Here is a 20,358-nt window from a genome sequence, read left to right as displayed (position 1 = left end):
GCTCCGCGGGGCGGCTCGGGGCGCGCGGGCGGGAGCGGGCCGGGGGAGGGAGGCCGCAGGACGTGCCAGGCGCGCAGCCGGTGGGTAAATAAAATCGCGTTTAGGTATTTATTTATTTTTAAGGCTTTTTCTGCCGGATGTGTAAGAGGGTCTCCCTGAGCAGAGGCGCGGCCGGGGCAGAGTTGGGGCTGGGACGTGAGGAGGAGGAGGAGGAGGAGGCACCTTGCCGCGGTGCCAGCCTTCGTTCTGGCTCTGGTTTGATTCTGGAGCAAGGTGCTGGCAGCAAAAACTTGCTCTGTTGTTGTCTAGAGCCTTTGCAGCCCTTCGCGAGACCCTTTGCAGTCTCTGTGCGCTCTGCTGTGGGAAAGGCGAATTTCCAAGCTATGAAAAACCTTGTCTGAACACAGGTCAGTCGGTTAAAGCTGAAAGGTCAATGTGAAGACGTGCTCAGAGAGGAGAGAGCGTTTGCACTTTGCTGTCTGTGTGTGTACCTTGCTGTGGGAGGAAAATGTCTGTGCTTCCATTTCTAATACACTTCTATGGCCCTTCTTGGGAAATAACTTTAAAGGCAGTGAAGCAATTTGTGCAGAGATCTGTCCTGAAAGCACCTGGCTGATGGGAACTCCTCGAGCTGTAGGCACCGTGGTAATGGCTTGGAGTTAGTTATTTTGACAGCAATGCATCTCATGGTGCATYCCTCTTGGTGGCATTCAGTCTGTGCTTCCCACTTGAGCTTGCTGGTCCAGTGTTGCTGTTTTTGAGGGAAATGCATTTGAGGGAAGTTCCTTGCTGGTTAGAAGCCTCTAGTTGCTGGAGAAGCTTTCTCTGAATTTTCCAAAGCCAGTGGATGGTTGAAACTGCTGGTAACTAAAGTTTGGTGATTTGTTTTGGGGGCAGTGTTGTTGCAGGTTGTCACTTGTATAAAATACTTATACATTTACAGTGCACATATATTTATATAAGGTACTTGGCATAGTGCCTTTGTGTTTTCATGCTGAATGAGCTGAAAGGATATGAGCTTGAAACAGCCCACACTAAAGTATGCTAAATTAGTAGCTCTAAAAATTGGGGCCTGTTATTGGGGGTATTATGTTAATAGACTAATAAGGATCAGGTTTTGATACCGTTACTCTATTTTTGTGAATGATCTGAAAAAAAGTATATGGTTAAACTGATAAAGCGTGTAAGCAACTCTACTTTTAGAAAAATAAGTAGAAAATAAGAGATGGAGATATGATATAGTGGTTTGGATAGTTTGGTTAGTTTGGCTCAAACAATGTGTGTTTTTGGTGTGGCTGATATGAGGCCTGGCATCTGGTCATAGAAAACGCAGACAATTCGGGAAGATATAGTCTGCTATAAGAATAGAGAAGCAAGGGAGGAGTAAGGTCTGTCCTAGGAAGCAGTGACTTTTGCATSGGACTAGGTTTGGTTCCAGAATGTGCTGACCATGAGCACTGAGAGCAGGACTGTAGCCAGGCGCAATAATGTGATCTTTAGATATCCAGCTGTGACTGTGGAGAAGGAAGAGTGAATGTGTTGTCTCTGCTTATGCACTGGTGCAAGTGCTCCTGCACTGCTACATCCACATGTGTATGTGTTTTGTGAAGGCCAACAGATGCTCAGAGACAATCTATGAGGATTGGGTTAATTGAGTTAAAGGCGAGAAAAAAATGTTGTGTGTCTAAGAGATGAGGGTATGATACAGTAGCTTGTATAATTTGGTTAGTTCRGCTCAAACAATCTGTATTTTTGTTGTGGCTGATATAAGGCCTTTAATCTAGTAATATCAAACACAGACTATTCAGGAAGAAATACATGTGCCATGTCTGTACATGTGTACACACAGTCATGCATGTGCACACAGCAATGCCAAGTATTGCATGCAGGCTGGTAGCTGGGGAAGTCCTGTGGTCTGCTCTGCTCAGGAGGCTGTTAGATGGTCATAATAGCCTCCTTCCAGTGAACRCCCTGAAGGACATCTAAGCAAACAAGCTAAGGTGAAGACTGAAGGGGGGATTTTTTTAAAAAAAATTCTGCTTATAGTTATTAATTTCTTGGAACATCTGGTTTTCCCTTTGCTGCAAGAACACATGAATGTGACTACACTGGCAGTTAGTTATTTGATTTTTTTTTTTTTCCTCAAGAGCCTGAACAGGGAAATTTCCTCAGTTGTGTCATTGGTGTTATGTGACTGTATCCTTCCAGTCCTGTCYTGCTGAGGCTTGCTTAGTTAACTGTCCAGTCTGTCTTCAGCAGTCTTGGTCAGGAAGACTCCCAAATTCAAGGGAAACGTTAGGACCAGATTTTACTAAGATATGGAGACTTTGGAGGATGCGACTGTGACAGCTTTTATTGTTGTCCTCGTCTGCCAAGTTATTCACTGGCTTGCTTTTGTTTTTTGTTCATCTGGGGCTTTTCAAAGTAGCCCTTGTCCCGGCTCCGGTAGAAGTGAATGGGATGATGTATGCAGTGATTTTCCTTCCCTGGTGGCCTGTATCATGCTGAGCTTTGCTTGGTTAAGGTAGGTTCCAGACCTGGATGGCTCTCGTCCACGTTATGCGTGAGGAGTCCCCGTTTACCGTTGTGAGTGGGACTTCTTCCCGCTTTTTAAGATGGAGCTGTGTGCGCTTCTGTTCTATATCCTCAGCTCGTCTTTAGATGCTGCTGTCATCTGAGGGAGAGTGATGTTCTTAGTAAAAGCCTAGTAAGCGAAGAAAAGAGGCTAGAGATGCTTGAGAGTTTTCTGAAGTGTGTGTGTAGCTGTATTGAAAGAGTGTATCTAGTTGCACTGAAAATTACTGAGCATTATCTTGCAAGAAAAAAAAGAAGCATAAGCTAACTTAGAATTATTTTTATCCAAGGGAAAGCTGAATAGGAGAAAACCACTAGTGTTGTATACTTGCACATCATGCTCAATTTCCCAGGATATGAATGTGTCCCAAGAAGTTAATAACTTCTAAGTTRTTATGAAAATTCATACCTTTCTCCTCCGTGCTCGCTTGCCCACCCTCCAACGTACGTTCGTTCCGTAATCATTTTCTGTTTGTTGAAATGATTCTGGCTTTTAATGCTGTCTCTTATCATGAGACTTTTCTATATCTCTGTTTGCAGGAAAATGTCAACATTTGTAGAACTAGAYTGGAGTTCTCCCTACATGATGAAGAATGGAAAAGAGAGCTATTAAAAAAATTACTTTCCTTTTAGTGAATTAGCATAACAAATTAATCCCTGTTCATAATCCCTGGCTCTTTCCTCAGGAAGATGCCTGTGCTGTTAGTAAGCAAGCAGGAATTCTATCCCTGCTCTTTGAATGCGCCCGACTCTGGTATAATTGATTCCCTTCTGTTCCTTCCTAGCAATCCTACGGAGACTGTACAGTTACGTACTCTCTCAAGCAGTCTGAAAGGATAGGATTTCCCTTAGGAGGGATCAGATGATTAGCTTATAAATAGTAAATGCCTGTTCAGGCCTACTTTACAGTGAATGTTATTTGGTTTCTGTCTTGCTCTCTGCACTGCTGCTAAGCCTTCACAACAAATATAACATCGTCAGGCACCTCAAGGTGCAGAGCCAAGCCCAAGGAAAAAAGATGCACTTTTCATCAGCGATAGTGAATTTCAGTGAGCTTCAGAGCCTTTGAGAGAGTAAACAGCCCTGATGCCAGTTGCTACTGTACTGTGCTAYGATTATACACCAAAGAGATGCATGATTATTTGCCTGGGCAGGAAAATTAACTCAGCTGACAGGGAGCGTAAGTTCAAAATGAAACTGAAACACATTCAGTGGTTGAATTCCTTTTGAGATGAGCTGCTTTGCCTGCTAGGAAACCTGTGCTAGTGCTGGGGAAGTCCTTCTCTTTAAACCTAAAAAATAAGTTCTTGGAGTCTTTAATGGAGCAKCCAAACTCCGCCCACCCACCCTAATTTCTTACCTGAATCTGTTTCTCTCCAGCTTTGCTTCATTCATYTCTAGTTCAGTCAGTCTTACTGCTGCCATGGGGGATGTGACACACRTGGAGGTTTAGGGTCTGTTGAGATTCCTTAACTAACCTGCATGTGAGTTACTGCCAACACAGTTCCCTAAAAGGTGGCTCTTTCCTGTGTATTTACGCTTAACCTTCCTTTGATTGATGTTTTGGCAAGGAGCCTCCATTTCTGTTCTTGGATTTGATTCTGAGCTAGAGGAAGACCTTCCCCTTCCCCAGGGAGCTGTGCTTCACTGGGGATTGTGATCAAATCATAGGAATTAGTTAATAGTGCTGCGTGGGATTTGTTTTGCAATATCTTCCTGCAAACCTGAATGATGTGTGTATTGCATATTTGAAAGAGGTGTCTTGCCTTTCCTGAAGGAGATAATAATATTAATGGGACATAGCAAAAACAGAACTAAACAGATGGTTCCTGTTCCTAACAGTGGCAATGACTTTATTGTTGCTTTTTATTTCACCTTTGCTGCCCTTTCTCATTTCAGGACGTCTCTCAACCTTCTTGTTCAACACTGAGAATCCTGCCCAGGGCATATCTCTAGAGAGGAGAGTTACATGTCTGTATATTCTATTTCAACACATACTAAGTTACTAGCTTCAGAGGCTTCCTTTTTGTGTTTATTTCTAGTTGTCTTATTCCTTTTAGCCTCTGATTTAGAACTGTAACAATTCTCCCTCCCTTGTGGATTGTATCACTTATCTTCTAGGTGGAGTGTTTGCTCAACAACATGCTTGATACAGCTGATCTCATGCACTGCAAACCCYATGAAGGTCAGCTGTACTGGGCCTGCACAATAGAGGTTTACTTTTGCCAGTATTTGCTTTTCTGTGGAAAAAAATATGTAGCGTTCTCTTGCAAGGGTGCAGATTTGGTTGTGCTAAGAAGGACTGGCACAGAATTCTTGGAGAGGGTAGTAATAAGAATTTAGATGTATCTGATCCTTGGGAAAGAAGTTAGCTAGGAGTGAGCTTGATGGGACTGTTTTGATAGCAAAGTATGGGCCATATGCTGGGCACCCCTTTCTAAGACTTAGCAAGAAGCTGCTTCTGGTGATTTTTTGCCATGATAGTTTGCTGTTGGCTGCTGTGAGCTCCACCTCTCTTTGGAGGATCTAGTGCTGGCAGCAGAGACACAGGTAGAAACTGCTCACAACTTATCTGCTTGGGGGCAAAGTCCTGTATCTGAACTTAAGCCCACATTCGTAGCAATATGTTCGCTAGAGCTTAACTTTCTTCTATTGCATGGCTCAAAAAGTATTTACCAGAAAGTGGAGTTGTTACTCCTTTTTTTTTTTTAACCTGTCCATTCCCTATTACAAAACGAAATTGTGGAATTGTTCGTTCTAGCAGAACTTGCTTAGATATGGTACTTGCTTGTGAGTGACAGCTTTATAGTAAGGGTCCTCAAGGCATTTCTGCATTTTAAAATCAATAATTGCCTTGACCTTTGCCAGTCTTTCTCTGATATTTTCTCTTGAAAATGAGAACTAGCTGGAGCAAGGGATACAGTTTGTATTGTTTCTTTTGAAAGCTTAAGAATTTTGTTTTGTTCTAGAAGCTTGTTAAAGTAGCCAGCTTYCTCAAACTTGATGAGTGCCTTGTGGCAATTCAGCGTAAGTCTATTCAGTTGCCTCTATTTAAACTGTACAGCCTGGATACAGAATAGTTGTTCTAATCTTTTAAAGTAATCTGCAAGACTACACTTTATCACTGGAGCAAGGCTAGCATGTAGTACTCGGCACTATCAGAGCACAGTGCGGCAGAACCAGGTAGATGTTGATATAGCTGTTTAATGTGAAATAGAGAAACCTCTGTATTGTTTAGTATCTTGTTTAGGAGGTATCTGCACTCAGTTTTGAGAATACTTCAGTGAAGGTACTTGAGGAAAGCGTGGCAGGCTGCTGGGTGGTTGGAGTTGAACAAGTGTCAGTCCCCTAAGTGGAGCAGTCTGTTTCTAAACTCTCCCTTTGCAAACAGCTGACAGAGGCAACAGCTCTGGGAAAGGAAAGCTACCAATGTCCACTGTTTTCTGCACAACTTTTGCCAGAGAACTGATGATTTGGTCAAGGATGTATGTGCARACCCAGCAAGTAAGTGTGAGAAAAGGGGTCTGAACACAGAAGTCTCATCTTGCAGCAAAAGAAATTTCTCTATACATGGAGGAATTTTTCCGTACATGCCATGGACTCTTTTCTTGTTTTGTCAGTGGGGTTGTGCAGGAAGTGGGAATAACACCATGCTAAGACTGTCCAGAGAGAGGGACGGAGTTCAGATCAGTGGGAATTATTACCTGTTCCATCATGTAAAAATTGTAGACCTAGCTGACCTGATAGTTTCTCAACCAAGTGTTGGTGAATTTTGGTAATGATGCCAGCTCAGATACTGTGAGATTTGGGTAGGTGTTAGTGCTCATGTGATACAATGCCCTTATAAAATTATGAAATAACTTTATTATCAGATATCAAGGAAGTTTTTCATCACTAGGCTAAACCAATATTGAAGGTCCTTTTGTATCCTTTATTTTCTCTTGTTCCAGCTTCCACACTGCTGCTCCTTTAATGGCCTTTTTGCCTCTAACTTGGGACATGAAAAGGATGTTGAGATCTGAATGTGTGTTATTGATGTACTCTGGGCTGTTGTGTTTGGAATTAACTGCCAATGGGATGAGAAAGTCCCTTGATTTCAAAGGAGAAGTGCTTGTTTAAGCTGTGAAGTCCCTATTTTCTGAGGGATTTGAACCTTTAATGCATCATTGTAGTGGCAGTTGTAATTAAAGGGCATGTACAGAGGGAATTCATCAAAGGTACATAGCTGTCTTCTTGTTTGAGGTCCTGTGGAAAGGCAAGGGGCTGCGGYTGGGGACTCGCAGGTATTTGAGGCTATGTGAGAAATCCCCGAGGGGACATAAGAGGAAGTCCCCGACTTTCCCTGTAACTTTACCAGATAACTCCATGTTGTGGAGCAGTGTCAAAYGCTCTTCTGTTTAGAGTGGAAGCAGTTCCTTAAACAAGGTTGTTGCTACAACTGCTTTGCTGTGATCCTGGCAATGATAACCCCCGTGTTGTGACAGCTTCATTTTTGTGCAACAGCCCAGCAATTGTGATCTGTTAAATGGGTTTCTGCAGTCTTTGGTAAGAATACCATGTGGGAGTTTTGGGAAAGCAATGTCTTTTGGAGATTTGACCTGGGGCAAAACYGATCTTTTCTTTAAACATTAAGCACTGATGTCTCTGTGTTGTTACATAGTGTCATGATATTCTGTGTATCAGGGTGCCAACCCTGAAAAGAACAGATACTTTTCTTTGCAGCACAGCTGGTTGGTAGGATGATGAACCACGCTGGAGGGGAATTTTGGCTTTTCTGCTTGCAGAAGATAAGAGAGATCAGATTTGGTGTGGGAAGCAATATTTTAATGGAGTTGCACTAGGAGCATGAGTCTGACGTTTGAAAACGGACGTACTGAAGAACAAGGCGTGCTTGGAAGCCCTTGCATTAAGACAGATAAATGGTCAGAAAGGGAGCTGGAGTGAGCAGTGCTTTGCCTGCAGAGCTGGTAATTGTCCTCTGTACTCCTGCCTGTAGCTAACTTCCGTCACTGACCGTTCCTGGTAGTTTCTAACATCCAAGGTATTGTGCTTGTTATAGGGAGGCCTGGAGACATATTGCAGGCAGCTGCTGAAGGGAATGCCACGGTAGGGGCACRCAGCCAGTGCGCCCTGAATGCGGAGACACAGAGGGAGCTGATGCCAGGGGTGATATGTGCCAGCATGCAAATGATTCCTACCCCTCCCTCCTGTCCTTTGCACTTTCTTGGGCTGGCACAAGATAATCTCTTACTCTGTTCTTTGCTCTTTCTCCTTTCTCTGATTTTAAAAGTTAATATATTCTGTCTGCTACCTCTGCTCTTCCTTTCCTGGAGGCTGGGAGCGTCATCCCTCCTAGTGTGCCCGAGGGCAAACAGCTACCTTCCTATTGCCTGTTCTCTGCTTTCCCTTCAGAAAGAGGGTAGCCAAGTGCCTTTGGATGTTGGATAAGACAATCCTAGACAGAGCCAGCTTTGTGCAGTGAGGAGGGTAAAAGAAGGTTATTTTAATGGGATAAAACTACTGTTCAACGCAGAGGTTCTGTGCAGACCTAACTGGTTAGAGAACARTGTGCAAAGCTTTCATTGCTGTCACTAGATGAGGTGAAAGAGGAAGCAAAAATGTTTTTATCCTTTAAATTGCACTAGCAGTTTTGTTTTATATAACACAAAATTAATAAAATGTAAAACCTTCTGTCACTCTTTCTTCAACTTGTCTTCCATAATGTCTTTCCTTTTTTTTCAATAGCTATTTTTACTAGAGGAACTTGCAGGAGTATGCAAACCCACATATTGCACGGCTTTTGTCATTCTTTTATTGAAATACAAGAGGAAGTGACTTCAGCTTGTCAGAAAAGGTTCAGTAAGTCTAACCTTTCTGAAAAGAGGAAGTCAAATTTTCAGTGTGTTTTACTCGTGATGAGGCAGGCAAGAGCAAAGTTGGCACCTCCTTCGCCTGCTGGAGTTCCTTGCAGTGTGCATGCAGGATCCCAGTGCATTTGTACTGCAGATCATTATGTTGTTCCCACCACCAGCCAGCAAAGGGTTGTTACTGGAGCAACAGAATATGGGAAGCAAGATGCCTTCTTGAGTGATGTGAATCAGGCTTTTTTCAAAGAAATAGCTTTCCGTTTTGCCTGTTTTTCACTACTGCTGGTATCTACAGCTATTGTATTGTAGACCTGTGTTCTAGCTTTATGTTACAGTGCATGTGTTGAAATAAATAAGCAGTACTGGGGGAAATCTGACTTTAGTTGAAATTATGGATAGATCTGTTGCCRATTTTAGCAGGCAGGGGATTTCATCTGTTCACGTCAGTGATGTGTAGATGTTGGGGAGAAAAAGTGACCTCTTCATATTCAAGCAAGGAAGATATATATCTCATTGCCTTCTGAGATTTTTCATTGTGTTTAGATGTAGTAAGTCAAATGTATTTTGTCTTCTCTACCAAACCTCTTAGAGGTAGGAATTTGAACCTTGGTGAGTTTTAATGTGCTTGGTTATTTAAGATAATAATTCCAAGTCTCTGTTCTGAGTGTTAAAAGTTTGTATGGATTGCAGTAAATGAGTGTAAATGCTTTAGGTTGCTGCCAGTGTTGAGCTTGTCATGTGGCTGTCTTCGTGCCATGTCCTGGTGAAAGCTCGCACTAGGGAAGGGGACAGGGAGTGTGATTTTTTTTTTTTTTTTTTTTTTCCCCGCAGCCCTTACTGTAGATAAGTGAGGGGCTTTTATATATAAAAATTACCTTCTCTTTTCTTTTATTGATTGTCTGGGGATTTCCCTTTCCAAGAGTCTGTGTGCCTTTTAAGAGGGCATCATGGACAATGCTATTTTTAGAAATGATTAAACTCATCTTAGCAGAGATGGTAGCAATTAAGCTCGTCTGAATTTGCTGTCTTGCCTGGATAGCTTGAGGTGAGTTTATTAATGAAAGTGGGTTACTGTGCAAGATAGTTTCTTGACATGATTTTCCATTGCTAAAGTGCAAATATTTTTGAAGAATCCAGATGCCTAGAAATGCAAGACCAGAGAGTCTAATGTAATCCTCTTAAAACCAGAGATTTGGAGGGGGAGGAATTGTTAAAGGACAAGTTAAATGTTGCTTGGTATTGGAAGAGAGTGATGGGCTATCAACCACAGAAAAAGCCTCAGGAGTTGAAGGTTTCAAAGTTAATTGCGTATGTGCAGTGGGAATAGAATCAGTGATGATGTGAAGCTGAGAAGCTGCTCTTTGCAGTGTCACAGAGAAAGCAAACATCTAGGCTCTTGTCGTGATATATGTCCAGGGAAGTTGTTGACAAACCCAGCATTTCTGCATGAACTGTCAGATTTGGCCATTGGACCAATCAATCATGTTCACCAAAAAGCAAAAGAATTTGAACGTGTCATTGAAAATGAGCTCTTAACTTCTTAGTAATGTTTTTTAGGGGTTTTCCTCTCATCTTGTGATCATCTGTCATCTTGTAGCTTGATGGTAGAAATTCTGAGTGGACGATGGTAGCTATGTTTTTGAGCATTCTTCCTACAGAAGATGGAGTTGTATATTTAATTCAATAATGATGTGATTATTGCAAGTTTTTAGAGAGGAGTTGGGTTTCCATAGCAAGCAGAGAGAAACATTCAACAGAAATGCGTGTTCCCTGCTTCATTTTGAGCTGTTTGACTTTGCTTCAGCATTTCAGATACCAGCACAGTGTCTCCCTTTCCTTGTCAGTACCTCTCGTTGTGAGAACACTGCCAGGGAAACTGGGCTTGGTTTGGGTGACTGCTTTGTTGGGTGAATCAAGAAGAAATCTTGATGTTCTGTTGTCCTGATGTTCTGTTCTGCTAGCTAAAACGTGTTCATTTTCTCCAAGGGCAATTTCTTCTGTGGGAAGAAAAGAGGATCTCCTAAAAATTTTGTATGTTAATGGTTCTACACAGGTCTTGGTCTGGAATATACTTTTAATCAGCTGTGTGTGTAGAATAAGTCTGAGGAGACGCAACTAGAAAAAGTGTGGCCGTCTTAGGTCAGTGAAACCCAGTGGTGTTGCAAAACTGTTACAGGGCATATGTGCTCGCTTGGAGTAAAAGCTGTCTTTTTTTTTTTTTTTTTTTTTCTCAGACAGTTTCTACAGGTTGTGTATTGCAAGTGGGATTTACATGCCAAAAGGCAGGTATGAGTTTATTGTAATACCAGTTCAGATGCCTTAGGCATCCTGCCTGGCCTCCACATGTCGTTTCCAAAGGATATAGTTTCCCCGTTGGTCCTGTCCTCTATCTTCTGGCTTCAGGCAGATTCCTTAGATATTTTAAGATTGCTAAAATAATACTGGATGGATATGTTCATGCACCTGGATTGCTCCTCTGTGTGAAAGAATAATAGAAGTTACATCTGTAATAGCAACAGCATCTAGTCTACAGTTGTATTGCTGCTGCTTAGTTGAAATTCTTCTTAAAAAAAAAAGTCCAAATGGTTACTGTGAGCATGTTGCAGTTCAGGTACTCCAGAAATCTTGAGATGGGCTTGAGGAAGTTGAGGGTGATAGTGGGTGAGGAGGGAGTGACTCATTTCAGGTTTTTCTGTCTTTTGATTTCTGAGCCTTCTGGTGCTGGTACATTGGGTCACACGTTTCAGACTTCTTCTTTTTTTTTTTTTTCCTGCAATCACAAAGACTGTTTCAGAGAACTGCACTTGTAAAGCACTCCACCAATTAATTAAAATGCTAACAATTCTGATGCATCAGAAGAGATGAACACTTGCCTGGAGACCTATTTAAACAGTGTTTCTCCAGCTTGGAGACCTGGGATCTGACCTCCATAGTGCAGGCACTATTTCCTTGAAGCCACTGCTTCTTCCTTCCTGAGATTGAGCTAAAATCCAAACACGCAGCAGTGTGGAGAGAGGTTGCGCTGCTGCCAGAGGCAGCATTTTCTCCCTGTTGGATATTTCCTTGGGCATTTTGAGTGGCTTTTGTTGTGCAGGGTAGCCTGTACCTCACAGCCCACCCTGTGAGGAACCCCCTTGGGTCCTCCATGGTAACAGCCTAAGGGTAGTAGCTTAATTGCTGTAGCAGGGTCCCTCATTTCTGTCTTGAGCAAATTGGAGTCAGCAGACTAGGAGCCCGGGCACCTCTCTAGGGCTGCAGGCAGAGGATCCGGAGTGGGCAGGAGCCTGGATTACGGCTGGGATGCGTCCATCTGCGCTGCTTTGGGTAGGGACCAGGCAATTGTTTGTAGTTGAATAAAGGCTTAATTGTAACTTGAAGTGTCCCAACTGCTTTTTAAAGAAAAGCAAACAAAACTGGAGAACAGCAGGCTAGGGTTACTCAGGGTTTTAGAAAAGCTTGCCGGAGTTGTGCTTCCTGTCTCAGTCCCGTGATTACAAAGTTCAGCTTGAAAGCGAAGCCTGGGATTCAAATCCTTTCTCTACCTGACCTGGATTGAAGGTTTGGTGGATGGGGATGACATAGGAGGGATGGGATTATTGGTAGAAAAAAAAAAACAGTTGTGATTTTAGGTGGTGATAAGACCTGAGTTCCTCTGTGTCCCACTGAAATGAGTGAGGGCTCTGTCTCAATTTGGGCATCCGGGCAGTGATGACAGTGTGGGGGGCATGGCACAGAGCCTTTGCCAGGCCCTGTTGTCTGCCAGTTTGTCAGAAAGATTAAGTAGGAGACAGGCTGACCTGGCAGGGGAGCATCCCTGATGTGCTGCTGCCACCTGGTGTCACCTGCTGTCCTGTCCCATCCCCTCCCCTCCACCCCGGCCTCTTGGCCACATCCTTCCTAAGAGTAAGGACATGGTCTTAAGTAACATATGCAAACTGTCTTTGCTTTTGGTATATAGGGCTTTCTTGCAGTTACTAGTCTCCCTTTGAGACTGTGATTTTGCTGTCATTAATGTAAGCAGTGGAGTTGGCTGGCTGGCAGGCAGGCACACTGCTAAACTTAATTGCACTTAAGATCATTGTAGCAGTGGATAGCAGTACTTGTTAGGGTGTTAGGGCTCTGGCAAAGCACTGAGCTCTTTTTTTTTTTTTTTTTTTTTTTTTTTTTTTTTCCCCTCGTAATCATGTACACCTTTTTCATGCCCAGGTGGCATTGCTGTACTCTGCTGAGATGCCCTCAGACCCTGTCAGACTTTGCCATTGCATTTGCAGCCTTGCACATGGATATAGATTGTGTATTGGCTCCTCCGTGTATCCATCTTCCTTGACTCCTGGCATCAGTGAGATGCTGCAGGGTGACCTTGGCAGAGGAAAGGCTGGGACAAGCGTGATRGTGCTGGAGGAAAAACTAGACTTAAAATCTCCTGCAGCCTGGAGGTGCTGGAAGGCTCTCTTTCTCCTATGTCCCCTCTTTATTTTCATTGTTTCAGGAATTAAGTAGATAGAAATTAAGTCATCCTGAGGCTGCTTTGGTAGTATTCCAAAGCTAGGCTATTCTCTGGTCCTGAAGCATAGAGGAATTGATAGAAAGTCTTCACTAAATGCATATCTTGGGCTCAGCCTGTCAAGTTAGGCATTTTTCAAATTTTGGTGTTTTTTCCTCCCAGAAGCCCTAATCTTGTCTGTCTGCTTCCCTTTCCAGCTCTCTCCACACCCTTTTCTATATGCCAGCGTCAAGCCTTCTTTCCTTCAGTGGCTGGCTCTCTCCTCAGTTTCTTCTAGCCTCACTTCTACAGCTTTCACCAGCACAAATTCAGAAACTGCTTCTGCCCTAGTGCAGCTCCCTGCCCCAGTGTTGTTCATCCCAACTCACTTCATGGAAGACCTTCTGTCCCCTCTGCCCATCAACATCTCTGCCTTCTGGGTTTTTTGCTTGTTCTTCCCAAACTCTGCTACCTCAAGCCTCTCTCTCTTGCCATACATTTGCTTTGTCAAAACTTCTTGCGTTTGTTCTCGCTTTGACTGCAGAGCATCTGTTGTAGCACTTGGGTGACCAGGCTTGTCGTCTGTGTTACATGCTTGAGTCTCTTGTTCAGCTCTGCTCTGTTCTTCCCTAAGCAAGCTTTTTGCCTTCGTCAAGCCCAAAACCCATGTTCTCATCTGCTCCCTGAATCTTTCTGACTTCTTGAAACCCCTCATCTTTTTTTTTTTCCTTGCAGAGAACTTAGTTTCTTCCAAGAGAAAAAAAGACAAAATAGTGTGTCAACATCCCCTTCTGTCTCACAGCATTTCCTACAATGCTCTTCTCCTTTTCTTACCGTTGACACACATTCTCCTCATCCTTCCTCTTTCCTCTGACCCTAAGCTGCCTCTTCCTCTGTTACACTGCTTTTCTCCCCTAACCTTATTCTTAACTTCTTGTACTACTCTGAATCTTTCCCTGTACTGTACAGTTTCTCCTCTTAAAAAACAGAGCTCACTTTTGTTCTTACTCACCCYGCTATGATTTTTTTTCTTCCTTTTATAAGTCCATTTAATATAGCTTGTTCAGACTAAAGTCCCTCACCTCTTCAATCTTAAGTTTTACCCACTGTACCAGAACCGCTGGTGCAAAAATCTTGAACTTGGCAAAAAAAACAGGATTTTTTTTTCCTTATGCTATTGACCTGCCGAGGTATCTGACTCCTCTACAATTTTCTCCTGAACTCCCTGTTCCATTTTTTTTCCTAACAGTCTTGTTCTTTCAGGACTTCCTTTAGATATTTGCTTCCTGAGGCTCTTACGTGGCTGTGTTTTCAGTAATGTTACCCATATGCACATGTTCAACTACCCTCCTTTGCAGTTAACACATGGGTATACTGTTTCCCTCGCATGGGTATACTGTTTCCCTCCATCTGAATGTTTAGCTATCAGTCAAGCTCAACTTGGCCGAGGCGCATCTGGTAATCTCTCTCAATGTTACCTACATTCATGTTTGATAACAACGCTGGCCTCCTGCCTGTCATTTCTGCTCCTAGCCTGGCMTCTTCAGCCCACCAGCACAGCTGAAATTGCTAACAAAATCCTTGTGGTCTCCTCCGGGCTTGGTTCCTGCACCGTTCTCCTCTGGGTTTGACCAAACACTGTTTTGTCTGTGTCCACTCAGAAGCTGGTGCGCTGGTCACCTTCACCATCCAAGCCCCTTTGTATGCTTTAAGGGCCAAAAGACAAGTTTGTGCTTTAGGATGGTGCTGCATAGAAAGAAATATTTCTGACTGTAGCAGTTTACCCCTGTGTCTCTCTGCAGTTCTTCTGCAAAGAGCTACTTTAAGTGTCCTGTCGTAATCTCTTGGGTGCAGTCGCCTTGTTCAAAATCTAGGTGTTCCTGCTTCAAAAGCAGCAGGAGCCTGATTGTTTTTCAAAGACCTCTCTCTCTCTCTCTCTCTCTCTCTCTCTCTCTCTCTCTCTSTSTSTSTSTGTGTGTGTGTGTGTGTGTGTGTGTAGTGTTTTGTTTGTTTGGAGGTTTTTGTTTAAACATGAAGGGAAACAGCCTCAAGGCATTTTCATCATGGACTGACTCTTAGATTGGGAGGCCAAAAAGGGGGTTGCAAGCCGTTGTATTCTTCCTGCTGCCACAATGGCTTTAGTTAAGCTGAAATATTTCAGCTTTGAGGCAGTAAGTTGTTCTGTGCCATGGACTAAGCGAGATACTGTCAGCATCTTTCCCCTTGAATGTCTGAAAATCGGTTAGGTGGGACTGTTCCCTGGTACTTGAGATGGGTAGTCCATGTGCAGTGCCACGAAGGCATGGCAAGAGTCCTCCTCGCCTGGAGSATGTTTCTTACCTGCCCCAAATCTCACAGTTAGGTTGACTCTGAACGTGAAATATGTACAAATCATCATTCTACTAGGTAAGAGCAGCTGGAGTTGGAGTACGCTGAGGGCATTGCAGGCAGCTCTGCTTGCTCTGAAGCCTATGGGAGAGCCATAAATTGAAACCTGAAAAGTAGGTGATGCATTTTTAGATACTCTGAGCAGTTAAAAGACTAGCTTTTCTCATAAGCTTGATGGAATTTGTCCAATTTTTAAACTTCATCTGCCTGCTCTTGGATTGTGTTTATATCCTTGTCAGCAGAGTTGCCTGGGGATGAGTATGTTGCGTAAATACTTAAACATATTGAGCAAATCATGTCTTTAAGTTTTCCTTTAGAAAGCTGTGTATGTAAGCTTGTTTTGCTTCTGATCACTGGATCATTTTTTGCCTTTCTGCTTTGAACTTGCTGTCTTAGATTTGGCCACCTGGAGGCAGAGCTCTGGCCATGGCCTGAGTGATGCTGTGCATAGAGATATGGTCAGGTCACTGCCTCTGCTTGGTGACTGCTTTTATGTAATATTGCAGTGGATTTTTTTTGCCAGCACCTTGTTCTGGCGGCTCAGGCTGAGCTGAGCTTTGGGGATCTCTAACGTATAAGTGTTGTGTTGCAGCAGTCCACCTTCTAGCTATTTCTTATTCTTTAAATAACTACCTGCATATTGGTATGAAGGCATGTAAATTCCGATCACTTGCCATTGCAGAGCAATCTGAATACTTTGGCTAACTTCCCTTCGTAATTTAGTATTACTGTAACATTCCTAAATCTTGCTGCCCCAAGCTTTTTTTTTTAATACTTATTAATCAATAATAAAACTAAAAATAAATAGTATCTGCCCAAAGACCAGTTGTTRGTGGCCTTCATTAGAAACAGCCCTTGCATGTATAGTTTTGCTTAAAATACCAAAGGTCGTCCCATACAATCTGCTCTGCATGTAACTGTGTAGTCTGATCTTAATTATATTTTTAGCCTCTTAATTAGTTGAGAGTCCTGAGATGGCTGCTCTGTTTTGTTTGGAATCAAAATAAGGCTAATCARCTTCCTGGTAGTTTCTTCTAATGTGTCTTCTATTTCTTCTTTCTTTTTAACATTGAGATTTTTTTTCCCCATTAAACTCACTAGAAATAATTCAACTGTTTTAGCTGAAATTAAAACAAAATCTGCCCGAGGCAAGCACTGAGTGTGGAGAGCTTCATTCCAACTGTAAACAACTGGCAAAGTTTTATAAGCAATTAAAACCAGGTTTCTCGACGGGAAGTATGGAGTAGTCTCCTGCCAGAGGGGGGCCACCCGCTATGCCTGCGGTGTGCACCAAAAATCTGTATTACAGCCGCGCTAATGAGGATGTAACGTCTGCGTGCGGCAGCTGTAGTGTTCCCTACCTCTCCAAAGCTGCGTGTCTGCAAGATCCTGCACGTAGGCAGAGGCGCACAGCTCTGTAGCAGGCGTTACTTCCCTCTCCCGAAGGGTCCCTGTTTCACATAACGCGYGAGTGGCAGGTGCTCGTACGGAGGGGCTATACGGTTCTCGTTGTTCAGTGCTTCCTCAGCCTAATGCATTGCAGTTAACCAAGCTGTGCTGAAGACAGAACTGTTAAGCTTTTCATAAGCTTTTTTCTATGATGCTGTTGTAAGTAAATGCTTGTGAAGCAGTCGGATGTTTTCAGAGTACCTTTGTGAGATGGGAGGATGCTGAGAAGAGAGTAGATTTTTTTTTTTTCCTTTTTTTTTTTCTTTTCTTCTTTTGACAGTCTAATTGCTTGCTTTTAGAGTTTGGTTTTTCAGAGTGCATACAGTTTGTATAGCACTTTGACTTCACTTACAACTAAATAGTCGAACTCTGCAAATCAGGTGTTTGGATCATAAGCTGGAATTCAGAAAATAGAGAACAGTCAATGATCATCTGTGAAATGTCTGGCCCAGGTAGCTGGCTGAGCACCCCGGAGCAGAGCCGCAGCCGAGGAGGGTGGGACTGGCTCTCTAGGCAGAGCTTGGTTCTTCTGTCAAGGCTCTTCTCTTGCAACCGGGTCGTGTTTGCTACATCACTTCTCCCTCTGCAGCAAATGAGGGCGGAGGTTCTCCAAACAACTGTCTTACCCTGTCCAGCTCTGCTTTGGTCCTCGCTGCTCTGTCTGTGCTTTGGACTRAGAGAGGCAAAGATCCCTTGAGGAAAGAACGTTGTTGTGTAACTAAATGCACAATAACGTGTGTGAATCACATGGACAAGAGAGCTAAGAAGAGAGCAAATTTAAAGTTAAGAGCAATCTCAATTCTGAAGCTGCTTTATTATTTGAGGCTGTGGCTCTGAGATTAATGATTCTAGGGTAAAACAATATTCAAGCAGACTGAATTCTTTTCCCTCCTTCCCCCAGCCCAGTTCCGTCATGCTGCATCGGGATGCCACCCTCTGGGTCCCTCAGCAGGGTCGGCACTTTCAGCCCCATCCTGCGCTTCTCTTTGAGTGATTGAAGAGCAGCAGCGAGCTGTCATCTAAAGTGGGCCACCCCTAGTGGGGTGTGAAACCCATGCTTTGCCAGCGATTCACAAGTGTGTGCTGACAGCAGAAGAATAGCATGAGACTCTGGGGGTTGGTTTTAGTCCATCTGTGAAAAGGGATTGTGCTCTTTGAATTTCTCTCTAGCTTTATCTCTTTTTCCATGTCTTTCTCCCTGTCTCTTCTCCCATCTTCACTTGGATGCAGCAGCTTTAACCTCCACCTTCTTTGGGCCTCATCAGAGGTAGAGTCCAGCATATGACAAACCTATGACTGAGATTTTTAGGGGCGTTTCTGGTCTTGTTCATATAAGCAGGATTTGAGGAGAATCCAAAATCTTCATGGGAAACTGTTGCATGAGCAGTTGCAATAYTGAGTGTGTGACTTTTCATATGAGAGATGGTAGGTCTTCCAAACCTGCTTGGAGATTTGTTGGCCAGTAGATGCTGAGCGGTACCCCGCAGATGCCATGTTCTGCACTGGAGTCACTTGCCTTGAAACCCCAACAGCCGAATGGGGAACCAGTCAAACGTGGCACCTCTTGAAGAAAGAGCACCCAGTAAACTTCAAAGTAGGGAGAACTTAAATGGGAATGTTTGGGATGTCAGCAGAGGGAAATATGAATTTGCAGAAGTACTTGAGTGAAGTTAGCTGCCAGGGCTTCAGCAGAGCACCCTTAGTAGTTAACTGTGCCTGATGTAGTTCTGGTAGTGCAAGAGGCTCTAGGCTTTCCTTGTCAGTGTGAGTAGCACTTGGATTTTTGTGGTATCTACTGGTTTCCATCGCCTCATAAATCCACAGAACCCCCTTTAGCTGCTTTGCTGTTCTGGCTTGTCTTAGAGCGAGGGACTAGGAAACCCTTGGGGGTGGAGGAGACGCGGCATTCCTGCGTGCTTAGCTAACGCAGTTCGAGTCTCGTCCACAACGAACTGGTTTCCTCTTGGGCAACTTGCTTTCAAGAATAGCCTGGGGGATGGGAGGGAGAGGAAGAACATCCTAAAACATGATGTAGCCAAAGTGAATTTGAGTTATAGTAGTTATCAACTTTTTTCTGTATGGGAGAGGAAGTGAGAAACTTGAAGTAGCCATTAGCAAAGATTTTATAAATTGGTACAAAGAGTACTGTAGAAAAAATACTGTACGACATTCAGTGTTATCAATAATTTAAGTATCTTCAAATTAATGAAGAAAGCCTACTTAACGTTTTACTTCCCTTGCCAATTACTCTTTTTAACTAATCTGGAAGTCACCAGTTTCAGTGAAACTTCCTAGTGAAACTGTAAGCTGCTACATTTCTTCATATAAAGTCTGATATATATGGTCATGTTGCTAAACAGTGGAAAGAAAAATGGTTCTTCTATTTGAAGAGGCTAGATTTGAAAAGGGATATTGCAGTACTTAGCTTTTCTGTTTTCTCAGAAAAAGGTTGATCCCATTGTATTTTTTTTCAGATTTTTCCTGAAATTTCTTAATCTATTTTTAAATGTGAAGGGAAGACAGTGTGCAAGTATGAAGCCTTTCTAAATTTCTAGTCTTTACCTCTGCTGTTTTGAACTGAGTGAGATGGTAGGCCATGAGAAATCAACTGAAAGCGTAAGATAGTTGTTTCTACCTAACAGCACAGCTGCAATCTTTGAAAAGAAGTAGAGGAACGTGGGGAGAACTCCTTCCAACATTACACAGAAAAGCTGAAAGATTTACATGCTTCTTACTTGCAGTAAAAATTGAATTTCAAGACGAACTGATTCTTCTGGTAGGTGCCAAACCTCACTTTACTCTGCGTTGGGAAAGAAATCCCTAAGTGAAAAGAAAGCACAGAGTAGATGTTCAGCAAGTCTTTTGCAGTCAATCTGATTCCTTGATGGCAGAAGAAGGAGTAATTCTCAGCCACTATATGTTGTGTGAGATATTTAGACACTCTTCTTTAAATCCATATTTGATGACACTTTTGGTCTAAGAAGAAAAAAATAATGGTGGCAAAACTTATCAAAGCCATTGAGTGTTCCTAGAGCCTTGGCCTGCTGGTAATTGTCAGAAATTTGATTTAGCTGATGTCCAAGTCATCTTTAGACCATGCTTAAGTGGTCAATGGCCCATCTCCCCCAACAAAACCTTGTTTATTCTTAAAAGCTGTGGAGATTAAGTTTGCAGATCTCAGTGGTGCTTGTGTTCATTGTGGGGAGCCAGCACAGCTGTGTGGATGGCATCGGTAGACAGGAGTGACTGCCAGCTCATTTCCAATTGCAAGGTTTAATTATGCAACCAATCCCATTTAGGGGGCTGACAGAGCACAACAGAGGCAGAATTTGGATGAATGAGAGAAGCTGTTGATCAGCTGATCCCATCCAAAAGAATCTTGATTGAATTTTGAGGAAGGCTCTTTTCTACTCTGTATATCCCAGGAACACCTGCGGGACCTCTCAGTGCCTTTTGGAGAGCATCATCTCAGCCTAGGACACTGCCAGARGTCTTGCTTCTGTCTCCCTTCCAAATGCCTTCTGTGGGAGCTCCCGCTGTTACGGTGGAGTGAGCTAGCAGAAGGGTAGCTTTTAGTTTTTGCCTGGCACCTTGAGT

The 20,358-nt window shown here is 43.2% G+C and overlaps 1 protein-coding gene across 1 annotated transcript in view; it reads left to right on the top strand.

Moving 5' to 3' along the window:
- The first annotated feature begins 18 nt into the window (after positions 1-18).
- MTMR4 (myotubularin related protein 4) overlaps positions 19-20,358 on the top strand; it is a 60,819-nt gene continuing 40,479 nt past the window's right edge. The window contains exon 1 of the mRNA XM_085308393.1: positions 19-80. The gene's annotated coding sequence lies outside the window, so the exon portion shown is untranslated. The remainder of the gene's footprint in view (positions 81-20,358) is intronic.

The sequence above is a fragment of the Rhea americana genome, unplaced genomic scaffold, assembly GCF_003343005.1.
Source record: "Rhea americana isolate MKP2758 unplaced genomic scaffold, rheAme1 scaffold_274, whole genome shotgun sequence".
Lineage (NCBI taxonomy): Eukaryota > Metazoa > Chordata > Aves > Rheiformes > Rheidae > Rhea > Rhea americana.
The sequence above is the reverse complement of the archived record's forward strand: the minus strand, read 5'-3'. Positions and strand labels throughout refer to the sequence as shown.